The sequence below is a fragment of the Oncorhynchus mykiss genome, chromosome 11 (genome assembly GCF_057628025.1).
Source record: "Oncorhynchus mykiss isolate SJ-2025 chromosome 11, ASM5762802v1, whole genome shotgun sequence".
NCBI classification, from domain to species: Eukaryota; Metazoa; Chordata; class Actinopteri; order Salmoniformes; family Salmonidae; genus Oncorhynchus; species Oncorhynchus mykiss.
Window position 1 is genome coordinate 78,859,671 of NC_143032.1, and position 22,929 is coordinate 78,882,599.

Consider the following 22,929-nt stretch of genomic DNA (forward strand, 5'->3'; position numbering starts at 1 on the left):
CAAAAGGAAATCAGTCAATTTGAAATAAATTCATAAGGCTCTAATATGGATTTCACATGACTGGGAATACAGATATGCATCTGTTGGTCACAGATACCTTTTAAAGAGAAGAAGTAGGGTTGTGGATCAGAAAACCAGTCAGTATCTGGAGTGACCACCATTTGTCTCATGCAGCGTGACACATCTCCTTCACATAGTGTTGATCAGGTTGTTAATTTTGACCTGTGGGATGTTGTCCCACTTCTCTTCAATGGCTGTGTGAAGTTGCTGGATATTGGCGGGAACTGGAACACGCTGTTGTACACGTCGATCCAGAGCATCCCAAACATGCTCAGTGGGTGTTGACATGTCTGGTGAGTATGTAGGCCATGGAAGAACTGGGACATTTTAAGCTTCCAGGAATTGTATACAGATCCTTGTGACATGAGGTTGTGCATTATCATGATGAAACATGAGATGATGGCGGCGGATGAATGACACGAGTCGAGCGACAACGGGCCTCAGGATCTCGTCACGGTATCTCTGTGCGTTCTAATTGCTGTTGATAAAATGCAATTGTGTTTGTTATCCGTGGCTTATGCCTGCTCATACCATAACCCCACTGCCACCATGGGGCACTCTGTTCACAACGTGGACATGAGAAAACCGCTCGCCCACATCTGCCCGGTACAGTTGAGGCCGGGATTCATCTATGATGAGCACACTTCTCCAGCGTGCCAGGAAGGAAGTCGGTTACGACTCCGAACTGGTGAGAACAACGAGCATGCAGATGAGCTTCCCTGAGATGGTTCCTGACAGTTTGTGCAGAAATTCTTCAGCAAACCCACAGTTTCATCAGCTGTCCGGGTGTCTGGTCTCAGATAATCCCGCAGGGGAAGAAGCCGGATGAGGATGGTCCTGGGCTGGCGTGGTTACATGTGGTCTGCGGTTGTGAGGACAGTTGAAAGTATTGGCAAATTCTCTAAAATGACGTTAGAGGTGGCTTATGGTAGAAAAATGAACATTCAATTCTCGGGCAACAGCTTTGGGGGACATTCCTGCTGCCAGCATGCCAATTGCACACTCAATTAAAAATGTAGACATCTATGGCATTGTGTTGAGACAAAACTGCAATTTTTTGAGTGGCCTTTTATTGTCCCCAGCACCTAGTCACTTTAAACTATGCCACTTTATATCATGTTTACATACCCTACACTACTCATCTCATATGTATATACTGTACTCGATACCATCTACTGCATCTTGCCGATGCCGTCCGGCCATCGCTCATCGATATACACTGCTCAAAAAAAATAAAGGGAACACTAAAATAACATCCTAGATCTGAATGAATGAAATATTCTTATTAAATACTTTTTTCTTTACATAGTTGAATGTGCTGGCAAATGCCAAACGTCCTGCACGGTGTTGGGCTGTAAGCACAACCCCCGCCTGTGGACGTCAGGCCCTCATACCACCCTCATGGAGTCTGTTTCTGACCGTTTGAGCAGACACATGCACATTTGTGGCCTGCTGGAGGTCATTTTGCAGGGCTCTGGCAGTGCTCCTCCTTGCACAAAGGCGGAGGTAGCGGTCCTGCTGCTGGGTTGTTGCCCTCCTACGGCCTCCTCCACGTCTCCTGATGTACTGGCCTGTCTCCTGGTAGCGCCTCCATGCTCTGGACACTACGCTGACAGACACCGCAAACCTTTTTGCCACAGCTCGCATGGATGTGCCATCCTGGATGAGCTGCACTACCTGAGCCACTTGTGTGGGTTGTAGACTCCGTCTCATGTTACCACTAGAGTGAAAGCACCGCCAGCATTCAAAAGTGACCAAAACATCAGCCAGGAAGCATAGGAACTGAGAAGTGGTCTGTGGTCACCACCTGCAGAACCACTCCTTTATTGGGGGTGTCTTGCTAAATGCCTATAAATTCCCCCTGTTGTCTATTCCATTTGCACAACAGCATGTGAAATGTATTGTCAATCAGTGTTGCTACCTAAGTGGACAGTTTGATTTCACAGAAGTGTGATTGACTTGGAGTTACATTGTGTTGTTTAAGTGTTCCCTTTATTTTTTTTGAGCAGTGTTTATTTTTATGTACATACTCTTACTCATACTCATTCCTTTACACTTGTGTGTATAAGGTAGTTTTTGTGAAATTGTTAGATTACTTGTTATGACTGCATGGTCGGAACTAGAAGCACAAGCATTCCGCTACACTTTCATTAAAATCTGCTAACCATGTGTATGTGACCAATACAATTTTATTTGAAGGTGCACCTGTTTAATGATCATGCTGTTTAAATCAGCTTCTTGATATGCCACACCTGTCAGGTGGATGGATTATTTTGGCAAATGAGAACTACTCACTAACATGGATGTAAACAAATTTGTGGACAAAATCTGAGAGAAATAAGATTTTTGTTTGTATGGAACATTTCTGGGATCTTTTATTTCAGCTCATGCAATATGGGACCAACACATATTTTTGTTCTGTATAGTTAACTAGCTAACTATCTGTAGCTAACTAGATTGCTAACTAGCTAGGTCTTCCTTTGCCAGTGCCACATTGATTTGGTGTATTCACTTCTTAGATTATGCACAACCTGTCATGTAAACGACAGTATTTATGCCAGCTACAGAAACCGTTGCCGATTTTACAAGCTAGTTAGTTAGCTACTACTACTCTAACCCCTAATGATTGTAGCTAGCTAGCTTCATCATCCATGTTTTTTATTTACTCAGCTGTTAGCCAAACTGGGAATCGGCTAACTTAATCTGCAGGCTAACTAACTAGTTCGATGTGTGTCTCATCCATTTAGCTAATACAGCTAGCTATCCATCACTATATTAGAATAATCAACTTGAACTTGAGAGAAGCAATGGCGTGTGCCATGATACTGCTTGATGAGCAAAAGGTGACAGAAGTTAGCTAACGTTATTTGCCTCCTGGGAAAGGAGCGCAACCAGTCCTTCCTGGTAAGACTATTCCCTCAGGTACATTATGTTATGTCCATAGCTGTGGTTGTCACATCACAAACCAACTGCCTGGTGTCTGATTGGTTTCTCATTAGTGAGAGGCTGCTACTCAGAGGTATTTTTTTCTCATTAGTGAGAGGCTGCTACTCTGAAGTATTGGTTTCTCATTAGTGAGAGACTGCTACTCTGAGGTATTGGTTTCTCATTAGTGAGAGGCTGTTACTCTGAAGTATTGGTTTCTCATTAGTGAGAGGCTGCTACTCTGAGGTATTGGTTTCTCATTAGTGAGAGGCTGCTACTCTGAGGTATTCAGTATTTCCTCTAGGATCTTTGTTTGTTAGTGGTGGCTGAATGATGACATGCTAGCTGTTCCCATAGACTTCCAGTCATAGAGCCAACTACTATCCAGCAGCACAACACCCTGCATCCCACTGCTGGCTCAGAACCGGCTCAATTCGTCGGGGCTCTGCAAGATGTCAAAAACGTCCCACAGGGATGCTGGCCCATGTTGACTCCAATGCTTCCCGCAGTTGTGTAAAGAAGGCTGGATGTGCTTTGGTTGGTGGCCGATTCTTTATACACACAGGAAACTGTTGAGCATGAAAAACCCAGCAGCGTTGCAGTTCTTGACACAAAAGCGCTACATAAGTCCCATGTATTATTTGATTATTATGTACTGATTATTATGTAATGATTATTATGTAATGATTATTATGTAATGATTATTATGTAATGATTATTATGTAATGATTATTATGTAATGATTATAATGTACTGATTATTATGTAATGATTATTATGTACTGATTATTATGTAATGATTATTATGTAATGATTATTATGTAATGATTATTATGTAATGATTATTATGTAATGATTATTATGTACTGATTATTATGTAATGGAAAGAGCAGGTGTTCTTAATGTTTTGTACACTCAGTGCATCTGTGTGTTGTGTATTCCTGCAGGATGGCCTGTGTCATGTACACTATATTATATATAAATAAATGTGGACTCCCCTTTAAATTAGCCACTGTGTAAAATCGAGCACACAGCCATGCAATCTCCATCGGGAAACATTGGCAGTAGAATGACCTTACTGAAGAGCTCAGTGACTTTCAATGTGGCACCGTCATAGGATGCCACCTTTCCAACAAGTCAGTTCAAGTCAAATTTCTGCCCTGCTAGAGCTTCCCCCTGGTCAACTGTAAGTGCTGTTCTTGTGAAGTGGAAACGTCTAGGAGCAACAACGGCTCATACTGTGAAATTGGCTAAGAGCTAGAAACAGGGAGACCGTGTCTCTCGGCGCCACGTTGTTTATCATCAGGTAGTCGTATAAAAATGGAAGGAGGGTGAAAAAGATTAAGGCAACACCGAGACATTTTGACTTACTTCTCACTTACTGAAGAAAGGAAAGAGAGAATCTTAAGAGATAAGAGGCAGACGGTTTCTGAGCCTCCCCGGTGTAAGTCTCTCTCTCTCTCTCTCTCTCTCTCTCTCTCTCTCTCTCTCCTCTCCTCTCCTCTCCTGTGAAGCTCAGCCCTGCGTGCCTGCAGCTGTTCTGTAGGCAAAGTGTCACAGTGCTGAAGTGTTCCCCTAGTGATGGAAGAGACAGATATTCTGTGGGAAGAGGTGTCACAGTGCTGAAGTGCTCCCCTAGTGATGGAAGAGACAGATATTCTGTGGGAAGAGGTGTCACAGTGCTGAAGTGTTCCCCTAGTGATGGAAGAGACAGATATTCTGTGGGAAGAGGTGTCACAGTGCTGAAGTGTTCCCCTAGTGATGGAAGAGACAGATATTCTGTGGGAAGAGGTGTCACAGTGCTGAAGTGCTCCCCTAGTGATGGAAGAGACAGATATTCTGTGGGAAGAGGTGTCACAGTGCTGAAGGGCTCCCCTAGTGATGGAAGAGACAGATATTCTGTGGGAAGAGGTGTCACAGTGCTGAAGTGTTCCCCTAGTGATGGAAGAGACAGATATTCTGTGGGAAGAGGTGTCACAGTGCTGAAGTGTTCCCCTAGTGATGGAAGAGACAGATATTCTGTGGGAAGAGGTGTCACAGTGCTGAAGTGTTCCCCTAGTGATGGAAGAGACAGATATTCTGTGGGAAGAGGTGTCACAGTGCTGAAGTGCTCCCCTAGTGATGGAAGAGACAGATATTCTGTGGGAAGAGGTGTCACAGTGCTGAAGGGCTCCCCTAGTGATGGAAGAGACAGATATTCTGTGGGAAGAGGTGTCACAGTGCTGAAGTGTTCCCCTAGTGATGGAAGAGACAGATATTCTGTGGGAAGAGGTGTCACAGTGCTGAAGTGTTCCCCTAGTGATGGAAGAGACAGATATTATGTGGGAAGAGGTGTCACAGTGCTGAAGTGCTCCCCTAGTGATGGAAGAGACAGATATTCTGTGGGAAGAGGTGTCACGGTGCTGAAGTGTTCCCCTAGTGATGGAAGAGACAGATATTCTGTGGGAAGAGGTGTCACAGTGCTGAAGTGTTCCCCTAGTGATGGAAGAGACAGATATTCTGTGGGAAGAGGTGTCACAGTGCTGAAGTTCTCCCCTAGTGATGGGGGAAACAGGAAGACAGGTGTCCAATAGGAAAAGGTGACACAGGGTTCCTGGTGATGTGTTCATCCATAGTGACAGTAGAAGGCAGAAACAAGAAGATACTCTTCCACTTCTGACCCCTATTAATATGTTATTTCACCACGTGGTGTACCCTGGGCCCCCCCCCATAAACTATTGTTATACTATACTTAATATGTTATTTCACCATGTGGTGAACCCTGGGCCCTTCAAGAAGGACAAACAAATGCATTCAAATGTCTTTGACTTAACATTTTTCTGTAAAGAACGCATGGAATTCCAGGACAGATTCAAAGAACATTAGAATGCCCTTCTAGAATGTTTTCTCTTCCTCAGGTCTTGACATGTACACAGACACTCCCTATCACACATACACATAACATACCAGCCAGTGAGAGAGGGGGTAGAGGGCGGCAGAGAACACAGTAACATCATTGTACAATAATACTACTTTCACACAGGATTTGCGGTATTTTACCACAATTTTTTTTTATATGTGCAATTTTTAAATGACCCATTTAGAAACAGGAACATTTTTACCACATTCTTGCCTGTATAGCCTTTTGTACCTTTGAGGACTGGTGGTAGTGGTGTGCAGATGTGGGTGAGGTTTATTTTAATAAATCCATTGAATATACACCATCAAAAATAAATCCATTATTCATTTGTTTAGGCATGTCCTAAGAAACATAAGATTAATCAAATATATTTATAAAACAATAGAATGTCAAATGAATGAAATCAATAGTTCAGTATGTTGTTAATTAAAACAGATAAAACACATCTACCCTGATCACAGTCAATGTATAGTTCACTATATTGTTAATTAAAACACACCTACCCTGATCACAGTCAACGTATAGTTCACTATGTTGTTAATTAAAACACACCTACCCTGATCACAGTCAACGTATATTTTACATTAAGAATATAACGGCATAAAAGAGACAAATAATACATCATATTTTCCTACACAACTTGTCATGGGAACTTAACACTGTCATGTAAAAAATATTTTGAAACAGCCTTCATCTCTTTCCTAGCCTCTGCTTTGTTAGGGAGCAGGGGTAGGGTCTTCATCTCTTTCCTAGCCTCTGCTTTGTTAGGGAGCAGGGGTAGGAAAAATGTATAAGAAGTATGTGCCAAGATTGGAAAGTTAGTTGTTTTTCATGAACCAAGGTCGGCTTTTGTTATATTATAATAAAAGTCTATTTGAACTCACAGGCTCTGGTATTTGAGAAATATGATTGACTGAATATTTCCACAACATTTTCTCCTTTGTTGCGGCTTTGTGGTCACTCGTCTCGAGGCTCGCCTTCCAACTCCTTTATATCTTTACTGACTAGTTTAAGTATGCCCAGTTTATCATCTATCAACTGTAGCAAGTCGGTTTCTACACTTACCATTCCCCGTTGGAGTATAGCCTAGATCGCCCATGTCTGTCGAGGAGTCTCGTTTTCTTTTGGGGTTTGGTTCTCCATGCTTACTCTCCGACGTGTTTTGGTGTTGACTGTGTTGGTATTATTGGTCGATACATTTCTCTAGCCTTATCACTTGTGTTGTGTTATTTTCCCAGATTGAAGGTTATTTCCCATGAGAACAGTATGTGGAGTGAAGTGCTAATATTTAGTCAAATTTACAGATTTTCAATATGACCTTTTTATCTTGAGGCGTTCTGCACCTCTGTCTTAAGTCCGTCATGACTGCAGGTACAATATGCATGTTATAAGAAAGGAGTGTATATACTGTATTTGGCCTAGCGAAGCGTTTTTATGTGCTGACTGAATGGAAGCTGAGTTATTCTGAGTTATTTACTCTGTTGGTCTCAGGAAGAAATTATGAGTCATCAATGTCCGATGAGCACAAATGTATCCAATACCGAGACAAGAACGAGAAGGAGAAGAGGAATTTTGATAGCATCCACTTCATCGGCAATAACCTGAAGGTGAATGTCTGCCATTGTTGTGTTTTCTAGAAACAGTAGAAGTTGTCTCCAGAAGTCTGCTACTGTTGTGTTTTCTAGAAACAGTAGAGGTTGTCTCCAGAAGTCTGCTACTGTTGTGTTTTCTAGAAACAGTAGGAGTTGTCTCCAGAAGTCTGCTACTGTTGTGTTTTCTAGAAACAGTAGGAGTTGTCTCCAGAAGTCTGCTACTGTTGTGTTTTCTAGAAACAGTAGGAGTTGTCTCCAGAAGTCTGCTACTTTCGTCTTACTACTCAAATGCGCCCAATAGCAACTCTACAGAGCGTCCATGGCTACAATTAATGTCTAAATGACGTCCGGACCCTGTGAAGCTCAGTTCTGACTAGAGTGCAAGTATGACTTTTAGTAGCAGGTTAGGAGAGCATTTTAGCTAACCCTAACCTTTCCTAACCTTAACCCAAGTCTCTTAACCTGCCACGTTAACTATTCTAACCTGCTGGGTAAATTCTCCTAACCTGTTACGTTAACTATCCTAACCTGCTGGGTAAATTCTCCTAACCTGTTACGTTAACTATTATAACCTGCTGGGTAAATTCTCCTAAACCTTTTACCGAAAAGTAACTTCCGATCAGCTGTATTCCCTCTAGTCAGAACCGTGGAGCATTTTTGCCGACGTCTACTGACACCGGCCATATTCAACGGGTGTTGAGCGTTTGTAAATTCATCAGTTATTCTGCACACTGGCACACTCAGACGAGTGCTCTGAAATTCGGAGTAGACAGCCAGAGTGAATTTACGAACGCACCCATAGTTCGTTTTTTTTACACCCTCAAACACCAAGTTAGGCTATTTTGAGATTAGGTATGCCTATGGCATCATCACTGTCAATCGTGAATAACAATTCTTCACGTTCTATCAGAGAAATGTACTAACTGCGTCTGCATGGCAATCGATTGATGTCAATCAGTTTCATGGTAATATGCATGTAGATCTTCTTGAATGTCTGTTTTGTGAGCCAATAAGAGCTGATGGGTTTAATAAACCGTTTTGTCTAAATTACACTATAGTGTCTGGAAATATGATGACATCGCTAAAGTACTCAAATGTTTAGTAGGAAACTACTTTGCCAGCATTATCACATTGTCAAATGTACTTTAGGCAGATGGCAATGTTGTCATTAGCTAGAAAAGTTAGTACAAAATCGCTACTAATGCTAATGGGATCAGTCCAAAACTAACGTTTTAAAATAAAGCTTAACGTCGTGGCACAAACAGAGATCTAATGAGGGATGTGTTAGAGAAATGGGAGGAATGAGACGTAACAGACGACTCCAGGAAGTGTCTGTCTGTAGACTCAAAAATAACGCTTGTAAAAAAAATAAAAAAATAAAAGTTACTCACCCTGCTTTTTTTCTTGTGTTTTTCCAGTGATTTGAGAGTTTCTTACTGTGGTATCTTATCACCACACGCAGCTGCTTCTTGGTTGTGACGTCATTCCCAGTGTCCTTTCATTAGTTATTCATGGCACTGCAGGCCCTTCACGAGCGCTGTGCATGTTGTTCTGTGGATGTTGATTCCTTTCTTTGCAATGTCATCAACAACACATCCCAGGCGATCTACAGTTGCAATGCTGGAGTTTGTGCATGAGAAATACGATCGGCGTGGTGAGCTCGCATTTCTGATTTGCAATACCTTAACAGTAAGTTTTTCTGTCATCTCCTGGGATGCTCTTAATCCCTTCCTTTTATACCCCATTCTCTTTACCAGTCTTTGCAATATTTTGTCAATTTACCTGGCATTCTGACAGTAGAATCGTGTCTAAATCGAATCAATTTTTATTGGTCACATACACATGGTTAGCAGATGTTAATGGTCACATACACATGGTTAGCAGATGTTATTGGTCACATACACATGGTTAGCAGATGTTATTGGTCACATACACACGGTTAGCAGATGTTATTGGTCACATACACATGGTTAGCAGATGTTATTGGTCACATACACATGGTTAGCAGATGTTATTGGTCACATACACATGGTTAGCAGATGTTATTGGTCACATACACATGGTTAGCAGATGTTATTGGTCACATACACATGGTTAGCAGATGTTATTGGTCACATACACACGGTTAGCAGATGTTATTGGTCACATACACATGGTTAGCAGATGTTATTGGTCACATACACATGGTTAGCAGATGTTATTGGTCACATACACATGGTTAGCAGATGTTATTGGTCACATACACATGGTTAGCAGATGTTATTGGTCACAACTACCTAATACACACATATCTAAGTAAAGGAATGGAATAAGAATATATAAATATAAATATATGGATGAGCAATGACAGAGCGGCATAGGCTGAGATGCAATAGATGGTATAAAATACAGTATATACATATGAGATGAGTAATGCAATATATGTAAACATGATTAAAGTGGCATTATTAAAGTGACTAGTGATCCATTTATTAAAGTGGCCAATGATATCAAGTCTGTATGTAGACAGCAGCCTCTCTGTGCTAGTGATGGCTGTTTAACAGCCTGATGGCCAGTAAACTAGCCTGTCAAATCGGTTCATCGATCTGTCCTCTCTCCTCTGACTTCAACTTTCTGGCCAATGTTAGCTAGCAAGCTACATACCCAGAGAGAAAACACATTGTTCGATCCTCTCTCTGAAGCTGTTGGATAATTATGTCTCAATTTCTCTGCCTTGCTGTGCTGCCTGTAATAATTGTTAAGACTGGGGGCAGTCAGGATGCAAAGAATCATTTTGAGGGGGAAGTATGTAGCTAACGTAAACTCACTCACTTTTGTACATCGCGCTGGTCTGTACAATTGACCTTATTTTAGCGCCCCAAAAAATGTAATACTTCCAGATCAACTGTAATATTAATACCAATGTAAAGCACAATTTCTCCCCTTTCCAACAAAATCAATGATGAGACCTTTATGCTGCCCATCTCTGCATGATTCAAGAAGGCAGTGAGCTCCGTCTGGTCTTTTTAAATATGGCGGGTGGGGAAGCGACACCTATTGCGTGATAGTGAGAAGGAGAGATGTCATGTGGGGAAGCGACACCTATTGCGTGATAGTGAGAAGGAGAGATGTTGTGTGGGGAAACCTATTACGTGATAGTGAGAAGGAGAGATGTCACGTGGGGAAGGGAAACCTATTGCGTGATAGTGAGAAAGACAGATGTCATGTGGGGAAGCTAAACCTATTACGTGATAGTGAGAAGGAGAGAAACGTATTTTTTCACTCGATCTGTCCAACTCATCACCTTATCGCCTCTAAAATGTAAATAAAACACAATAAAGAGTTTATATAATGTGTCATTAGATACCTATTTGAAGGTTTGTGTTGAATTCAAATCTGGTTTTTAGGGCGGTGCTAAAGTGATCTTCAGAAGTAAACAGCGGCTTTTGAGAGTCATGATAGCTTGCAGTGATGACGCAGAAAATGACTAGGTATCCCCATTACCCTGTCCCTTACCCTGTCCCCATCCCCATCCCTGTCCCCATCCCCATCCCTGTCTCCATCCCCATCCCTGTCCCTTACCCTGTCCCCATCCCTGTCCCTGTCCCTTTCTTGTTTTTAAACAGTGAGAGAAGTGCTCCACCAGGTGGAGAGAGGCTGTAAGACAGAATGAGTTGCTTTATGCGTGCTGTACGTTACGCCATGACACGTCACGATGTAACGTACAGCGTCGGAGGGGCCAGTTTTTTCAACTTTTCTCCAATACTATAGGGCCATTACCATGTCAATCAACGCTTGAATAGAAACCTAGTTCACACCCCAGATGTTGATGTCAACACAGTCGCTACAGTCCCATTAGTTTTCTCTGCAGCCTTGTTTGAATGTCGCGGTTGCGCACATTTGTATGGAATGGGGTTAGTGTACTTTAGCTAGTGCTGCTGTCCGTTGTTGAACCTCACATGACTTCATGATGTGAGCGTGTGCTGCTCTCTCTCTCACTGACATGACTCAGCTGAGCTGCCGGCAGCAGCAAAATCTCTCTGTCTCAACCATATGAGGGGTGATAAGTGCCAGAATTAAGCCTAGGCAACCGTACTACCGTGTGGCTGTCGCCTACCATTGAACGTCTGACTGACATGACACGATACTAACGTCTGCGTGACGCCTGCGTGTAACTACCATGACGTCATACCAACGCCTTATTTCCTGTTATCGCTAATGGCCTAGAAAAGATGATGTCCAATCTATAGGTAATCTGTCTTTCCCTCAACACCTCATGGTATGTTATCTTATCTCACTGTATACAGATCTAAATGTTGTTAGCCAATCACAGACTGTGTTGTTACCAGTTCCCAGTAGCCTACATCAGACAACCAATAAGAGTTGTGGCGTTCAGTCGAATGGAGTTCATATGCCTTCCTAGCGGGTCCGTGCTATTCGGGACCCTTGGGATGTCCCTACCTCTATCAAGTATGCATGTAAAATGGTTAAGTTTAGTGTTAAGGGTTATAGTTTAGGGTTTAGGGTAGGGATGTCCCAAGGAATCCGGATAGCAGTGACCGTTCATACAAGTGAGAGATGGACTTGCTATTTGAGAGCTCGGCGGTGACACAGGCGTTCATTTAAAAAATTGTTTTTTTTTTTACAAGAAGCAGACGTGAGTTAATGACCCAGATAGTTTCCTTCGAGACGATGAAAATAATTACCCAGATGTCCTTGATCTGATTGAGGAGTAAGCAGGTTATATTTAAGTGGCGATATCGTTAGGAAATATTTAGGCCTACTGTGTTGAAAAGGCAAATCCTTTTGGTTGATAATGAGTTGATAACGTATTGTCGAAAGCACGTAGGCAATATTATTTACTGTGTCGATAGGGGAGTGGGATAGTGTACAATAATAACGTCATTTTATGTTAGTATCATTTATTTCATGGATTAAATTGTAAATGAAAAGATGCTATAGGATATACGTATACATATTTGACATTGTAATACACTACTCCTGCATGCCATTGTGCTATAGCATATATACAGTACATATTTGACATTGTAATAGACTACTCCTACTTGCCATTGTGTGCTGGAGCTATGGGTTTATTTTTCCACTGTCACTAGGCCTACACATTTTACACTCGATCTGAATTGAATGGGGGATGCTTAAGTACTTTTTACTGAAGGGAAACGTGGTACAACATACGACTTTGATCGAAGACCTAAATTCATGCCTGACAAGGCCAATGCAATCATAACGCTATCCTGATATAGTGTGGATACAGGAGTAGCCTAATCTACAATAATGTAACTATGTGCTAGTATTATTTATCTAATTGATAGATGAAATTGTAAATGTGGATGGGTACGCTACTTCATTCAATGATTACGGTATTGTACAAGGTAGATAGAGGAGTGGTCCATAGTCTACAATAATGATGTCATTGAATGTGCTATACTATAAGTTATTTAATTGATGAATGACATTGTAAATGGAGATGGGTAGGTCACTTCATTCAGTGAATAATGAATGTCTTGCTATCTCTGGGAGTATGTTAATGAAGGCTTTTCAGCTGTTGAACTATGTCAATGTCGAACTCATTTCTAAATCTATCTTTTAGTCAAGAAATGATGAGTCAGAGCAACCAATCAGCTTCACTGCAGATGTTCTACCCCCCCCCCCCCCCCCACTGCTCTCCCTCCACAAGCAACCACATCCTCTTCTCCTGTTCAACTAATTTGCCACCACACTGAAAAGGTCTGTGCCCATCTCATTGCAACATGATCAATCCAAGGCCTCAACTGGACGCCTAAAATGTGAGAAATGTAAACGAGATGCTACAGTTGTGTGTGTGTGTGTGTGGGGGGGGGGGGGGGGGGGTCAGCGGAATAATCCTTTTAGGTTGTAGATAGCATCTTTTATCTGAGTATAGGCCTATACTGCAGTGCGTGGTTTTCTTTTCTTTAAAAAAAAATGCAACAGGCCCTGTGCGTCTCTAGCAAGATAGCAAGATAGCGAATCATTGCATCACCGACTCAGAATGACTATAATGAACATATCTAACTTGCACCTTAATGCAATTATTAAGAGACTAGATACAAATAGCTAATGGGAAAAGGCAGTGTGGAGTGCAATAGAGATTGCGTCATCTGTGGATCTGTTTGGACGGTATGCAAATTGGAGTGGATTTGGGGGTTCTGGGAGAATGTTGATGTGAGCCATTACCATCCTTTCAAAGCACTTCATGGCTGCGGACGCGAGTGCTACGGGTCTGTAGTCATTTAGGCAGGTTGCCTTGGTGTACTTGGGCACAGGGACTATGCTGGTCTGCTTGAGACATGTTGGTATTACAGACTCAATCAGGGACATGTTGAAAAGGTCAGTGAAGACACCTGACACGTCCTGGTAATCCGTCTGGCCCCGCGGCCTTGTGAATGTTGACCTGTTTAAAGGTCTTACTCATGTCTGCTACGGAGAGCGTGATCACACAGTCGTCCAGAACAGCTGATGCTCTCACGCATGCCTCAGTGTTGCTTGCCTCGAAATGAGCATAGAAGTGATTTAGCTCGTCTGGTAGGCTCGTGTCACTGGTCAGCTCGCGGCTGTGCTTCCCTTTGTAGTCTGTAACAGTTTGCAAGCCCTGCCACATAAGACAAGCGTCGGAGCCGGTGTGGTATGATTCAATCTTAGCCCTGTATTGGCTCTTTGCCTGTTTGATGGTTTGTCACAGGGCATAGCAGGATTTCTGATAAGCTTCAAGGTTAGAGTCCCGCACCCTGAAAGTGGCAGCTCTACCCTTTAGCTCAGTGCGAATGTTGCCTGTAATCCATGGCTTCTGGTTGGGGTATGTACGTACAGTCACTGTGAGGACGACGTCCTCAACGCACTTATTGATAAAGCCAGTGACTGATGTGGTGTACTCCTCAATGTCATCGGTCACCAGTCTGTGATAGCAAAACAGTCCTGTAGTTTAGCATCTGCTTAATCGAACCACTTTTTATAAACCGAGTCACTGGTGCTTCCTGCTTTAATGTTTGCTTGTAAGCAGGAATCAGGAGGATAGAATTGTGGTCAGATTTACCAAATAGAGGGCAAGGGAGAGCTTTCTACACGTCTCTGTGTGTGGCGTACAGGTGATATAGAATGTGTGTGTCACAGATGTGTCTGATTATATGGGATCATCATCATATAAACAAACATTTTACCTCATTTTGGATTGCACACCAGACAAGATCAAAACAGAGCAGATGACCATGGTGGTGCGTTTTGTTTCAACCGAGGATGATGGGTCAGTGCGCACGAGAGAGCAACTTCCTGGAGTTGAGGGAACTGCTTGACACAACGGGGGGGGGGGGGGGGGGGCATGACCGAGTTGCTCATCTTTAAACTACTGAAACATGGCATCGCCATCATGGACATGAGAGGGCAGGGTTATGACAACGGGGTGAATATGCGTGGGAGGCACAGCAGAGTTCAAAAGAGAGTGTAGGATATCAATCCGAGGGCCTTTTTTGTGCCAAGCAGCGCGCACTCGCTGAACCTGGTTCTCTCTGATGCAGCATGGTGTTGCTTTGAGGCGTTGAGTTTTTTTTAACACCATCCAAGAGATTTATACATTTTTATCCGGATCTACACACTGCTGGGACCTTGCTGAAAGAGCACGTAAAAGATGGACTCAAAGTGAAACCCCTCAGCACCACGAGATGGGAGAGCCTGTTGGAGGCTGTGAAACCCCTCAGCACCACGAGATGGGAGAGCCGGGTGGAGGCTGTGAAACCCCTCAGCACCACGAGATGGGAGAGCCAGGTGGAGGCTGTGAAACCCGTGCGTTACCAACTCGGGGAGATTTATGATGCCCTGTTTTCGATCGCCACCGACACCAAGCTCACAGGCAACTGTGGTGCTAAAACAAGGTTGGGGGCAAACAGCATTGCTGCCAAGATGAACAACTTTGGGCTTCATGTGCGCAGTGGTCGTTTGGTATGACATCTTGTTCGAAGTGAACATGACCAGTAAGAGTTTGCAGGCAGTTAGTTTTAACCTTTCACTAGCAGTGGCTCAATTGAACTCAACCAGGGTATTCCGCCAAGACTACCGCTCCGATGCAGCTTTCGCTGGCGCATTAGCAAGCGCAGAAGAGTTGGCAGAGGAGATGGGTATTGAGCCCTGTTTCCCAGGGCAGCCCACGGTCCGTCCCAGGAAGAAAATGTATCTGTTTTGTTTGGCTACGAGGGAGAGGATGAGCCTGTGACTGACCCTCAGCAGAAATTCAAAGTAGTTTTCTTTAATCAGATTCTGGATTCTGCTATCCAGTCCGTCAACGAACGCTTTATGCATCTTGAGAGCACAGCAGTGTTTTCAGCATCCTGTACAACATCCCCACCATCAAGGACATGGACACTGCAGCACTTACCAGGGACTGCGCAACACTGGAGAGGGCCCTTACATATGGCGAATCTAGGGACATCGAGGCAAAAGATCTGTTTAATGAGCTCAAAGTCTTGAGCAAGAGACTCAAAGGACACGCCACCATATCAATTGAGCACAAGTTGTCTTACAAAATTCAACCTCCAAGAAGCAGCTTTTGCTGCCTGGAAGGCCAGGCGAGTCAACTTGTCTGAATAGAAGGTAAGCGTTGATCATACACCCGCATTCATTTGTAAGATTACTCAATTATCTATCACCTGTTTACTTTGTTTGTTTTTTTTAGATTGAAATAGACTACATCTCTCTCTCTCTCAGATGATATGATTTCAGGACCATGGACAACTACAGAGAGAAAACATCGCTGACTTGCAATGCAGCGCCAAAGAAGAGGAAAGAGGTCAACTTTAGGCGCAGACAAAATAAATAAATGGTGAAACTGATGTTGGTCAATCAAATTCGATATGTAAATAAACAAAATTCTGTTGAAGCTGGGTCATTGACATAAAGCTTATTTTACACAGCTCCAGTGAAACGAGGCCCACCATGCATTTATGAAAGCACTCGTTTCTAAAGCTACAATTATCTCACTCTTTTTTTTGTATTTTTTTTTTTACAGTTCTACTCGAATATTAAAAACATTTGTTAAATATGTTAAAATATAAAAGTGTTATTTTATTGTAACAATTGTGGGGTTGTGCCATGTGTGATAACAGGTGTCATATTATTAGTAAGAAACTCTGTTTCCTACTATAGGCAACTGGCTGCATAGTGATAGCAACAATGTAACTCTCCGATGCAGGGGTTAAAGTCAAATTCCCTTCTGCCTGGGACCTCCTATAGGTGCACATGTGCACCTACTTTTGTTATGGGCATAATCATTGAATTACATATATAATCGGAGCCTATTTCATCCTATTCCCAAAAATAAGTGGTAAGCCTACCTGTTAGACACAATTATGCTATCCATAGATGTCGGTATAGTATATGCCTCGTCCATTACTGTCCTGGTTAGTGATTACTGTCTTATTTCACTGTAGAGCCTCTAGCCCTGCTCAATATGCCTTAACCAACCATGTTGTTCCACCTCCTACCAATGCGATGGCATCACCTGGTTTAAATGTCTCTAGAGACTATATCTCTGTCATCATTACTCAATGCCTAGGTTTACCTCCAATGTACTCACATCCTACCTTACCTTTGTCTGTACACTATGCCTTGAGTCTATGCTATCGTGCCCAGAAACCTGCGCCTTTTACTCTCTGTTCCGAACGTGCTAGACGGCCAGTTCATTAGCCGTACCCTTATCCTACTTCTCCTCTGTTCCTCTGGTGATGTAGAGGTTAATCCAGGTCCTGCAGTGCCTAGCTCCACTTCCACTCCCCGGGAGCTCTCATTTGTTGACTTCTGTAACCTTAATAGCCTTGATTTCATGCATGTTAACATTAGAAGCCTCCTCCCTAAGTTTGTTTTACTCACTGCTTTAGCACACTGCCAACCCGGATGTCTTAGCCGTGTCTGAATCCTGGCTTAGGAAAACCACCAAAAACCCTGAAATCTCCATCGCTAACTATAACATTTTCAGCCAAGATAGAACTGCCAAAGGGGGCCCTAGGACCATGCCTCAGGACTACCTGGTTGATGACTATTTGCTGTCCTCAGTCCACCTGGCTGTGCTGCTGCTCCAGTTTCAACTGTTCTGCCTGCGGCTATGGAGCCCTTACCTGTTCACCGGACATACTACCTGTCCCAGACCTGCTGTTTTCAACTCTCTAGAGACAGTAAGAGCAGTAGAGATAGTCTGAATGATCGGCTATGAAAAGCCAACTGACATTTACTCCTGAGGTGCTGACCTGTTGCATCTTCTACACATGCATTGCTTGCTGTTTGGGGTTTTAGGCTGGGTTTCTGTACAGCACTTTGACATCAGCTGATGTAAGATGGCCTTTATAAATAATAACACTAGCGCACAATGATATTTCAAATTTGTTGTTGACTTAATGTTTTTTGTCTATTGCTATATTTGTATAACGTACTTTCAGATCACTGAAACTCCACCTGATGTGGTGGAAGTTGAAGAAGCAGATCAGAACGCCTTCGAGGACCACCTCCAGGCCCAGACTGAGAAGGGTGTGGAGGTTTTTGCCAGGTAGGTTCTGTTAAGGTGTATGACTCCAGTGGTTATGACACTACCCCAGAGTTTCTCTCACTACTCACCTCACTCATCTTTTCCAGGGACCATCCCTTACCTCTCTCATCAACCCCACTGACATAAAACATATCCTTTCGTTTCTGTCTGCCATTAACAATATTGCATGTCTAATCAAACATTCAAATGAAATCATTCAATAACTGTATTTTTACATACCTGATCAACCTGTAACCTGTTCTCTTTAACTCTGCTCCTGTTCTCCAGGACCTAGGGGTTCTGCCCAACACCCAGACATGGGTCCACCTGATGTTCTTCATCACCAAGCACCCTCCAACTTTTCATTACATCCTCTACAGCTACTGTTATTGTCATGTTGTCATTATCTGCTAAGAACGTTTTCTTGCTCCATCATACTGGGCACATAATATGTGAGACACAGACTAACTAAAAACACTAGCACTGCAAACACTCAGAACAAAGAGAGCAGCAGTGCCTGGACTTTGCACTCTCCCTTTTTAAGTCCCCCTTCTGAGACTGACTGGCTGCCTGTTGAGAACCGGGCAGTGACGGGCAGAACCTCCCACCCACACAGCACCCACCTCCTCTCTATTCCACCCACCGTAATGCAGTATTTCAGGCTATGATTGTCATGTGAGTGTACAGGAAATCTTTGAAAGTAAATTGACACACCCGTACCCTAAAAAATAACAAAGTTTATATATTTAAATCTTAAATATTGCCAGGTTGGTTTACACAGATGTTTCACAAGGTGTTCATTGTTGTAAAGGTATCCCTTGATGGTATTTGTTAGTGCAACATTACTCATTGTTGTATCCTAGGACCTCCAATAGATACATTCAACCACAATGGTGTATTAATGAGCTATATGTTTTTTTTTTTTGTCATAATAGAGGACTACTGAAATACTATTATTTAAAGGGAAGGTTAAAATGAAAACATGACAGCCAGACAAGCCAGTGTATGAATCACTTGTATTTGCATATGGACGGAGTGGAAATTAGCTGGCTTTGTAATCTAAGGTAAGTAACATTAATGTGTGAACGGGGGGCATCGAAACAATATATTTTTAGTTTTTATCCCGATGCCTGTTAATTCATAAAAAAGGAGATTATAGTAAATATCATTAATCACAATAGGACTGTAGCCTAATTGGGAACAAATATGTGGGGAAAAGGTCAAAGGATCCTAGTCAGTCTATTGTTTGTCAAATCCAGAGTAAATATAGGCCTTCGTGTGTATCGAATCTGTAGGCGATTGTGGGCTAAATCAATGACAAATATAGATGAAATGTTCAGGCTTTATCATGATCTGTGATCAAAACAAGCTGGGGTGTTTTTCAGTTCCGTTTAGACTACGGTTATGCGTAAGAACACAACTGCACTGAAATGTAATAGCCTGATTCAATGCGATTCTCCTGAATAAAAAAAAATGTTTATCTGTTAAACTTTATGGTCTATGGACAGACCCATAACCATCCTATCTTTTTGGTATTTTGCTGTAGGCATAGCCTACCACTAATATGCTAGCCTACCACTAATTGTGGCGTATTTAATTAAACAACCATATTTCCCTGTGATAGTGACACTTGCTTTTAATTTAAAAGTGAGTGTTGTCATAAATAGGTCTACCAAGAAACCATGTTGAGTCAGAGCAAGACCTTCGATAGGCTACTAGCCTATGTGGATATAATCGTAGAGTTAATCATTGTTTTTGCCTAGATCACTTTGTATAATCAGGACCGGTGTTTTTTCTAAGGCTAAACCAACAAGGGGTAGCCTATGCTTTTTATCCGTCTCTATAACAAGGGTGAGGCCTCTATCCTCACACACCCCCTCAAATTCGAGCCCTGCTTTTAACCACATCTCTACAGAAATATGCAGAGCCTAAGGATTGAATGGTGACAATGATTGTGTCCGTTAAACCAGTAAACTGAACACTCTGGGGGGGTCAAATCATGACATCAGTGATGTTCAGGTCAGAGAAAGATGCCAGGGTGTCTGAATTGAAATTCCGAGTTAGAATACCGTAAAATAAAAAATCTCAGTCTGAGATCTTCTTTTTCTGTGTTCCCGGTTGTCTTGAACGCACTGAAGTCAGAGATTGAGTTGAGTTGTTTTGAATGCTAGAGACCTAAGCTACATCTTATTTCTGAATAGGGCTACCTCCAACAAAGAAGCCCTTCTGTCTGTATTGATGTGAGAAATAGGCACAGTAAAGGTGGCCGGCTGTGATATCAACTAACCTAATAATTTTTGTATTGAGGTGATATGGCTATTTTAAGCTAAATTGACAAATTGAATTGATTAGATTACTCTGGCAATGTAAAAAAAATGGACATCATGCAAACATTTGCAAGGTGTTCATGGTGAGAGCTTTAATAATAAACTAAACTAACACTTAAACTAACCCGTGACGCATAACACATGTAGACATTTTTAAGGCATTCATAGTAAGATCTTCCATAACAAACATATTTGTAGCTTCACGAGGCTTAATTCTGGCACTTATCACCCCCCATACAACCACCCGATTAATGGTTAACACAGGGTGCATGCACCAGTAAGTGTGAGGTACCACATTCACCATATGAATGGTGGGATTGGTGTGACGATTTCCACCTTCTAATGGGGTGATTGTAGTCTAATCGGGTGCTCAATAGTACTACACACACACCCGTCCAGCCCGCCCCTCTTCTTCCATGAGGTTTAACAGCGGTTGGCATTCAATAAAGGTTGCATTAACGCCAACCTACTAGACTGGAGTATTACTCCCTTATACTTTGCTTGAAATAAATAAACAAATGCCATACCATCTAACATTACACTTTAAAAAAATGATACTAATAAACAAACAATTTAAAATGAAATACACAAAAAAATAAACACCACCCTACTCCACTATTTAAATAGATTTAGTCGTACCTCAGGCCAACAGCCTGAAAGGATGGGACACCACCACTTACTACACTCTGTAACTCTTCTGATGACAAGTCTCGCAGACATCACAACCTCCATTTTCTGCCACTTACGTTCTGCCCCTGCAGTTTAGTTGATAACCATTGCTATAAATGCAAAAAATCCAATCTTACTGAAACATATATCACTTGTTGGCCTATCCCTCTGTACTGGTACAGATCTACTACTGACACCAGTCCTCTCAGGATCCCTCCCTCTGTACTGGTACAGATCTACTACTGACACCACTACTGACACCAGTTCTCTCAGGATCCCTCTCCCTTGACCCATCTTCCTCTACTTTCTTCACTGCCTCAGCATACGACTTCTGCACTACTCTAACCCTGGAAACCTCAACCTGCCTCGCACAGGATATTTTCTGATCCCCAGCTCCATGGGCACGCCTATAATTAACACATACCACTCATTTTCCCAATGCTACACATTCCTTTGTCTCATGCCCTTCCTTCTGCACACTTCTCACACCTAGGAACCTCCCTCCTACACAATTCTGCCACATGCACATACACTTGACACCTGTAACAACGTAATGTATTCAGCTTACAATCTCGTACAGGATAATTTATATATCCTAACATTTTGTCGGGCAAAGACTCAACATCAAAACTCAAAAGAACAGACAACGACTCTTCTGTTTCACAGCTGGCATACCCCTCCCTTCCAATGACTGTATACGAAGCTATTCGCCGACACTCACTCACTCACTCACTCACTCAGCAACAGCAGCCTGCTTCACTGCCTGATAGTCAACAGCAGCACAGTGAAATTAATTGATAATAAAAAAGAGAAATGCCATTGCAGCCGCGGTGCAATTTAGTAGTCCAAAAAACGTGCAATCCGCGAACAATAGATTTTCAAAGTAGCCTAATTTTGGGGAAAAACGCGAACATGGCAACCTTGTCTGTGCTGCTGATACTGCAGCTCGACCCAGACTGTAAACACTGCCGCTATTCTCCTGAATAATATATTAGGGGGTGTGTACTTCCAGGTATGAACTAAAATAAAAAAATAAACATTTGATACATTTTGTTGTTACTTGTTTTCTGTTACTCAATTTGACAACCATAGACAAGAAAACGAGTCGATATTCAATTTCCGTTTTTGGGTACTAGAACAATTATACAACAATTGATTGACTCGTTTGGCCTTGCCTAGATGAAAGGAAATAGGAATTATCCATAAGCAAAGACCCTTCTTGTCTTGCGTTTGATGTTTCTGTTTCAAAGCTATAGACCCTTTTCCAGTACGCGACACATTGACCTCAGGCACAGACTCGTAAGAAAGCAACAGCCGTCTGCGCCCATTCAACATAGCCTATATTACTTCTTAACAAAATAACCTCTTTGGGTGCTCATGCGCTTACAATGATGTTTTGATTCTTGCTTGAACAGCGTTAAGATTATATTTGGTTGTGTTCTTTGCAAAAATAACTATTTCGTGCTGCAGTTGTTAGCTAGAACGCTCATTGATATAGCCTAATTGAGATTGCCTGTTAGCTAGTAGAATGGTAACGCTCATTGATATAGCCTAATTGAGATTGCCTGTTAGCTAGTAGAATGGTAACGCTCATTGATATAGCCTAATTGAGATTGCCTGTTGGCTAGAATGGTAACGCTCATTGATATGGCCGGTTCCCCTCTCTCCACTGAGATTCTCTGCCTCTAACCCTATTACAGGGGCTGAGTCACTGGCTTACTGGTGCTCTGCCATGCCGTCCCTAGGAGGGGTGCGTCACTTGAGTGGGTTGGCGCCCCTCGGGTTCGTGCCATGGGGGAGGTCTTCGTGTCTCAGGGTAGGTGATTGACGATATCCCTCTAGTGGTGTGGGCTGTGCCTTGGCAAAGTGGGTGGGGTTATATCCTGCTTGTTTGGCCCTGTCCAGGGGTATGTCCAGGGGTATCTTTATGAACTTT

General features: G+C 42.5%; 1 long non-coding RNA gene across 1 annotated transcript; it reads left to right on the top strand.

The window, feature by feature from the left end:
• The first annotated feature begins 15,682 nt into the window (after positions 1-15,682).
• On the top strand, positions 15,683-19,486 carry LOC110536652 (uncharacterized). The gene is made up of 3 exons (XR_002475503.3): positions 15,683-17,650; positions 17,912-18,018; positions 18,286-19,486. It is a non-coding gene; the product is annotated as an uncharacterized LOC110536652 (long non-coding RNA).
• Positions 19,487-22,929: the final 3,443 nt, after the last annotated feature.